This window comes from Procambarus clarkii, chromosome 65, assembly GCF_040958095.1.
Source record: "Procambarus clarkii isolate CNS0578487 chromosome 65, FALCON_Pclarkii_2.0, whole genome shotgun sequence".
Taxonomy (NCBI): Eukaryota; Metazoa; Arthropoda; class Malacostraca; order Decapoda; family Cambaridae; genus Procambarus; species Procambarus clarkii.
Window position 1 is genome coordinate 10021669 of NC_091214.1, and position 8245 is coordinate 10029913.

Genomic DNA, 8245 nt, shown 5'->3' on the forward strand with positions numbered 1-8245 from the left:
ATCTGTTCTGTGAATTCCTCAGCCGTTGCATCTGGCGGTTTGTATATTAGTATAATCACTAAATTTATTTTCTCTATTTTTAATCCCAGTACCTCTACCACCTCATTTGTAACGTTTAGGAGCTCCGAGCATACAAGGTCTTCCCTAATATACAGACCCACTCCTCCATGTGACCTAATTTTCCTATCACACCTGTATAGGTTATATCCTGGAATCCAGATCTCACTGTCCAACAATTCCCCTGCATGGGTTTCTGTGAAAGCTCCAAATACTGCATTTGACTCCGTGAGGAGGCCATTTATGAACTGTACTTTGTTGTTTGTTCTTGTTTTCAGTCCTTGTATGTTGGCAAAGATGAATGAGGTTACTCTATTAGTGATAGTTTGAATGGGAGACTTTTTCGGCACGTCCATTAATCGTGGACATAATGAGTTTGTTCTGACCAGTACTGATTGTTGTAGGGCAGTTTTCTGTCGTAGTTGTAGTTCCCTTTCGGTGGGTAATTGTATCTGTAATTCTGGAATGCCAGTGGATCTGGCATCCAGTTCCATACACTCTCCATGCTGCTCCTTTTGAATTCTCTGCCGGTCTGGTATAAAAAATTTATAGAGTTTCCTCCAAATTCATTATCCTGCTTGCCACTCTTTATGTAGCGTTCCGTGCCTTTCACGTGAAAGTGTGGGCAGCTAAGGTCATAGCATTTTCTGTCCTCCAGTGAGGTTTGGCACATGTCAGGATGGAAAAACCTACATATTGATCCAAATCGACACTCACCTTTCCTAAGCATATTTAAACATTTTTTGGGATGTTGGTAACTGCATTCTAATCCTTTCTTATTACCAGCATATCTATGTCTGCATATGCCCTTTGCATAAAATTTGCATAAGTCTGTCCTTCTGTTCTGAATTGCTCTATCGAGAACCGTCGTGGTGTCTGTACCTATCGAGCTGTCAGGTACACTTTCGAGTTTAATGTCATCTACATCCAGGCCTACTGAGTCAGAGTTTGCAACTTCCTGAGTTTCAGCCTCAGTTTCATCCCTGACTATAGCCTCCGCCCCTTGTATATTAGAATTGTTGTTCCTTTCCCACTCCTTCTGGATGGCTGGTAGGCTTCCAATGAATGATGTTTTCCGTTCATGCGTCATGTTATCTAGAAGGTTTTTTAGGATATTCCAAGCTGGCAGGTCATTTTTACACACCCAGAGCAAGTGGCCATCTCTCAGTGCCGTAGTGTTACTCACTCCTGTACAAGCCGAATGGAATCTAGTCTTACAGATATAACATTCAATTCCCGTTACCTTCGTCTTTAAGAAGTTGTTACAGTGGCCACAAATTTGTTTATTTACTCCCATATTGCCTTGTTTTGTTGTATATATCTATATATTTATAATATTATATGTATATTGTATATTTGTAACAATATATATGTATATATATTTATATGTTTAATATTATAATATTATATGTATATCGTATATTTGTAATATTATGTGTGTTATTTTGTTCAAACTTTATGGCAGGTACTTAGCGTAGGTAGCGAGGCTGGTCCCCCGGTCGGTACAGGTGACCTCTTGTGGCCCAGGTTGATGTCACCAGTTTCCAGTTACCCGATTTATAACCACTGATGCCGCCTCTTGCCACTATTCTATATTTCTAGTGTTCTATATTTATAATATTCACTTCCAACTTATATGTTGTTGTGATACCCGTTCCACATCACTGTTCCACGAATCACCGTTCACTATTTTTTTTGTTTCGTTTTTTTTTTATCCTAATACACGCATGTACACAAAGCCTCGTTCACTGGCTCACACGTGGTCTCCCGTTTATTCTCTATTTAACACAAAGTTCTATTGTTAATGACTATTTTCTATTTTCCAGCGGTCACTATGCACTTTGTTATGTCTGTAATCAGTAATCCACGGCAGTAGTCCTACGAATCCCTGTTAATGTCACGATTTTAACGGAGCGCGCACGGTACGTCTACCCCCTCCCTCGACCTACGCGTACTCTGAGAGTTAGAGTTGAATTCGGACACATCAGTGTTAGGAATTCTATAGACTGCTCCCACAGACAGGACAGACTCAGCACCCTTGACTCTGAAACTGGCGAAGATATACTCCCCACAGTAGTCTCTAGTTCTAATTACTTTTAAGCATGTTAGTTCTTGGTGGTTGTAAAGAGCAGTACCACCACCTCTCTGAATTGGTCGACAGTTGTGAATTGCCGAGTAGTTTGGCATGTTAAAGAGTTGAGTAGTATCCTCTTTTAACCACGTTTCAGTAAGTATAATAAAAGAGAATTTGTTGTCAATAGTTTCAATCAAGGCACTAACATCATCGAAGTGTTTGCTTAGTGATCTTACATTAAGTTAATTACAGATATATTGTGATTATGTGTTAATACATTGTTTACATCATGTGCTGTAAAATATCTGCAATTTTGATCATTAAAGTAATGATTGTCATAGATAGTGGATAAGAGGTTTAGATCTGGGTCTATACTTGTTTGCATAAGAAGGCTGGTTGTAGGAAAACAAGGCAAGAATGGCAATTACAAAATAACATTTTGATATAAAAGGGGGAGAAAAAATAAAAATATAAACAAGACTATTGAAGACAAACACAAAATGAACAAAAAAAGAAAAATGAGGTAGATTGCTTACAAGTTGGGTCATCCCTTGCAAATGATATTCCATCTTCCAGTACTGATATTAAGGACTATCTTACTGGTAACTATCCACAGTCTCTGTACCTAAAGCCTGCAAATTCCACTGATGTTAATGAGATAATCCTTTCCCTTAAAACCAAGTCTAGTGCCCTTGAGGAGATACCAACCTTAATTTACAAAAAAGCCTCCAGATCTTTAGCCCCTGCTATTGCATTGCTCTTTAACAAGTCACTTGAACTCCAAACCTTTCCAGATATTCTAAAAAAAGCGAGAGTAACCCCTGTCCACAAATGTGGTGATCTCACGGATGTTAACAACTACAAACCTATATCAATCCTGCCAAACTTGTCAAAAATATTTGAAAAACTAATCTACACGCAGCATTACTCTTATCTAGACAAACACAATATATTTAGCTTTGTCAATATGGCTTCAGACCCAAAAAAAGCACTAACGATACACTTATTAGTATGATTAACTTGATTCATGCAGCTCTTGATAAAAATGAGTTCCCTGTTGGATTATTTGTGGACCTGCGTAAGGCTTTTGACACTGTCAACCACCAAAACCTTCGTCTTAAATTACATCATTATGGAGTCAGAGGACACTTCCTGCAATACCTCAAATCTTACCTTACTGACAGGCTCCAGTATGTTTCTGTGAATAATTCAATTTCTCCCACCCTACCCATCAACATTGGTGTTCCTCAGGGCAGCATACTTGGCCCTCTCCTCTTTCTCATCTACATTAATGACCTTCCAAATGCCTCCCAACACCTTAAACCAATTCTATTTGCTGATGACGCAACCTTCATTTACTCCAGTCCTGACCCCCTTGCTCTAAATGCCACAGTAAATACTGAGCTAAATAAAGTCCATCTTTGGCTAACTGACAACAAACTCACCCTTAACATTGACAAAACTTTCTATATTCTGTTTGGCAATAAATCCTCTAATCAAATAAATCTCAGAATTAACAATACCCAACTTTGTAACAAATTAGATGGCAAATTCCATGGCATTCTCATTGACGTAAGCTGAATTTCCAGGGACACATTCTAAATATATAAAAAAAAGTTTCAAAAACTGTTGGCATTCTTTCTAAGATCAGATATTATGTACCCCGCCCTGCCCTGGTGACGCTCTATTACTCCCTCATCTATCCATATCTCAACTATGGTGTTTGTGCTTGGGGTTCTACTACCTAAAATCATTTATGTTCTCTAATTACTGAACATAAAGCTGCTATTAGGACAATATCCAACTCTGGCCCCAGACATCACTCGGTACCCCTACTCAAATCTCTGAATATGTTAGATATTAAGTCACTGCACATTCTCTCATGTGTATTATACATATATAAAATGCTGAACTGTAATGCCAATCCTGACCTCAAAAGCTTCATTGAAGGTTGTAACAGAACCCATGAGCACCACACCAGAAATAAATTCAGTTTTGATATTCCTAGAGTACGACTTAATCAAACTAGAAATGCTCTACAAATCAAGGGACCCAGAATGTGGAATGATCTTCCCAACTATGTTAAAGACTGTACCTCTCTCAACCATTTTAAGATAAAAACAAAGCACTACCTAATAAATTCCCTGTAACCTACCTTACCCCTCTGTTGTCAACCCATGTCTGTTTTCTTAAACAACGCTGTTTGTCGACCTAATTGTATTTGTGCTGCTTTTTCAGCCATATTTCCCCCTTTTTATCTTTATTTTTATTTGTTCTCAGCACATTTTATATCTTTATACTCAATTAGTATTAAGTTTTAGTCATTAATGGTTTTCCTGCCCGAAACGCTTTGCGTAATAGTGGCTTTATTCATTGTATGTACTAGCTCTATCTATAAATCGATCAATTTATGTAATATCTCTTGTATTTATGTACCATACCTGAATAAACATTTAAGTACTCTCAGCTATACTGTAAGTAATAATTATCACCACACCAGAAATAAATATCTCTTTGATATCCCCAGGGTCAAACTTAATCTGTGTAAACACTCTATGCAAATTAAGGGACCTAGTCTATGGAACTCACTCCCTAGTGAATTGAAAAACTGTAAAACTTTTGCCTTATTTAAAAGCAAAACCAAAAAGTACCTAACTTCATCTTCTTAGTTTCCTACACTGAGCTTTAAATTTGCTCTGTACCTAGTGTTACCCAATCTCCTAATTTTTATGTAATATCAAACAACCTTATCATTGTGTTCATTGCTGTCTTCTTTTATGTGCTAGCCATATGCTGTATTGTGACTACCAATTTTTGTCAACTACCATTCAAGCTGTCATTGCAATCAATCTTAGCTACCTATGTGCTTTAATATACTCTACCTACAATTTTCTCTCATCTTCTTTTTTTCATTTCATGTAACTGTTATCATTTTTTTGTCTATAAATTTTGCAAGTATTTACCTCCTTAAAATTTTCTTAGATTAAGGACCTGCCCGAAACGCTGCGCGTGCTAGTGGCTTTACAAGACTGTAATTACCATATTTGTATCCTCACATTCCTTATGTACATTCTTGTATATGCATAAATAAATAAATAAATAAATAAATAATTTTCATTTTGAGACACAGGCAAAGCCAGGGGTACAATGGAGTAAGGGAGTATGGCGAGGCTAGGCAACCTAGGTAATAAATGAAAGCAAAGAAAAAAGTTGAATAATAAACATAGGCAAATTTAATCTAATGATTATTAACTATAAATAGTTTAGTTATGAGTGCCCAACACCCTCACCTGTCTTATGTAATGACGGTAGTAGGGCCGACACTCTTCTGGCAGCTTCTTGCACTCCTTCAACAAATGCTTATAGAGTTGTGTGGCAGTGTGAGGAGTAGAGGGGGCGGTGAGGAGAGAGTATAACCGCACCATGTTGGTGGCCGGCCTCCAGGCGCTCACCGGACACTACACACTTGCTACACACCACACACCACACACAACACATATTTTGACCATTTCCCACACAAAATGTGTACGTTTCGTATATAAATATAATTGCTCAATATTAAAACCACAATCTAATGTTATTAACAGTTAAAATTTCCTACTTAAAAGGCATATAGTTATTAAATGAAGTTTAGTGACATGTGTTGATTTAGGGGCGACGAAGTGACATGATGGACATAATCCGGGCTCGGTAAGAACGCCGCCCGCCAGCGTAAACACACGTCCGAATGCCCACAAACATGATCGAACGCACAAAACACAAGATTGTGGCCAGTTTTGGGGTAAATCGCTATTATCTTTATTATGTGATATGTGATAATCCATACATGTACATAATAATAGTTATTAAAGGTAAACGCCTAATATGTAATATGAAATTGAAATTGAAATAAGTTTATTGAGGTAAAATACACACAAAGGGATGAGGTAGCAATTCAATTTCTTCAATTTCTTTCTTTATTATGCACCCCATACCCATCCCGTGGGCGGTGGTGTAAAGGATTACAGAGGCACATAATCGGTTCAGGAACTGAACCCTCTAGTTCGTTTAGCTAAGCAAATAACAATGTTTGACGCTAGTTACAAAATTATCAATGTTGTATACACATGTACACACCCTCATACATACATGTACATATATATATATACGTATATACATATACATACACATACATATCTAATCACCCACACAAATACACACATCAATAATCTTTGTGTCACAAGTGACGCAAAGAGGTGTCACAAGTGACATTACAAGAGGCTAACAACAGTCACTATATATACAAGGCACTTTACATCTATAGTGAGTCACACAGTTATTAGTCTTGCTGCACACCCACCCAACTGGGCGGCAGCTTTACAGTCATGTGCATGCATTACCTACAGTAAGCAAATTTTGGATACTTCGCTAAGATTTCGGGCAGCATATCATTATGAATGAAGTACTTACACATTTCTTGGACACTATTAATGGTGTTATCACTAAATTCCGCAATTTTTTCACATTCCATTATATAATGACGCAAAGTATGCGAATAGTTATGCTGACAGAGTTTACATTTAGTCAAATCTACATCAGCAAATATTACAAACTCCCAGAGGTACTTGTAGCCAAGCCTAAGCCTAGCAGTGGTAACATCTAGAAGTCTGCTAACATTATTGGATGACCCATAGACGTGCTGTTCTTCCTGCATAATAGAATGATGATAGATGGAGTAACTGTTGTGAATTTCACTTTGCCTCAAGTCTCCGAAATTTAGTTGATGTTCCTGGGACATTGCTGCCCTCAGGCTGCTCAAAGGCAGTCCAAGTTGGTAATCAATTCCCTCTTTACGAGCAAAAGTCTTGGCTAGCTCATCAGTTTTATCATGCATTCGGAGACCAATATGGGAAGGAATCCACAGGAGACAAACTCTCACTCCATCATTGATTATTTCACTATATCTATGTCTAGCTTCAGAGATAAGCACGTCACAGTTATGCCTTGGGGCGCTGAGGGCAGTCAAGGATGACAAGGAGTAACTTACAATTACCGTGTCAACTTTGGATTCATATACGCGCTCTAGTGCAAGGATTATGGCAACCAATTCTGTTTGAAGAGTGGGGGCCCAGTTACTTAGACGCTCTCCACACTCATGGGAGATGGAACCATCTCTCCCTGTCACAACAACTGCACTTCCAGCTGCACCATAGGACTGATGCAAGAATCCATCAGTGTAAATAATCTGGGAAAGGGAGCGCTCTCTGACTAAAGCATCAATTTGGCTTAAGGACAACAAGAAAAAATAGAAGACCCGCAAGACCAGGCTGACCTCATGGGCGCAGTATGGAAAAAGACACTCACGGCTTCAAACAGCAGAGCCTTCAACAACGCTCACTTTGAACGTGTCAACCAATGGACAACTGAAAACGACGCCTCCCTTCACAGCACCCCGCTGATAGACCTGACAACCCTCAAACAAGACCCATAACTATGTTAGAGATGAGAGGAGTCATCAAAAGCATCCGAGATAAGACCCCAGGACCATCGGAGATCAAAGCGTTGCAGATCAAACTTCTACCAGGCAATCTTCTGCAATCCATACTCAACCTATTCAACGCATCGGGTCACATTCCTGTAGCATTCAAGTCAGCCAAGATGATATTCATTCCCAAACCCAAGAAAGACCCCCACCAACCTGGCAACTACCGTCCAATCTCCCTCTTAGACACAATAGGCAAGTGCTTTGAAAAAATCATGTCAAACCGTCTTAACTACTACATGGAGTACAACAACCTCTTCACAGAAAAACAGTTTGGCTTTCGAGCACATAGATCAACCTAGCACGCAATAAACATCATCTACGACGCCGTAAGCTCAATTCGCAAGCAAAAACAGGTAGCTTTGATTGCGACGAGGGACGTACAAATTAGCAGACTTACCAGCGCAAAACTGGACCCTCCTCAGGCTGAACAGAAATTTCCTTAAGAATAGGCAAGTTACCCCCAGCTTCCAGGCAAAAGAGGCCGCAGCCTTCACCCCAACAGCTGGAGTCCCCCAAGGATCATGCTTGAGCCCGGTTCTCTTCAACATCTTTGTAAACGACCTGCCCCAACCAGAGTATAGGGACACCAT

At 39.1% G+C, this 8245-nt stretch overlaps 1 protein-coding gene across 1 annotated transcript in view; it reads right to left on the bottom strand.

The window, feature by feature from the left end:
* Positions 1-5562, bottom strand: part of LOC123770980 (probable tRNA (uracil-O(2)-)-methyltransferase) — a 156979-nt gene extending 151417 nt beyond the window's left edge. The window contains exon 1 of the mRNA XM_045763146.2: positions 5422-5562. The gene's annotated coding sequence lies outside the window, so the exon portion shown is untranslated. The remainder of the gene's footprint in view (positions 1-5421) is intronic.
* Between the last annotated feature and the right edge of the window lie 2683 nt (positions 5563-8245).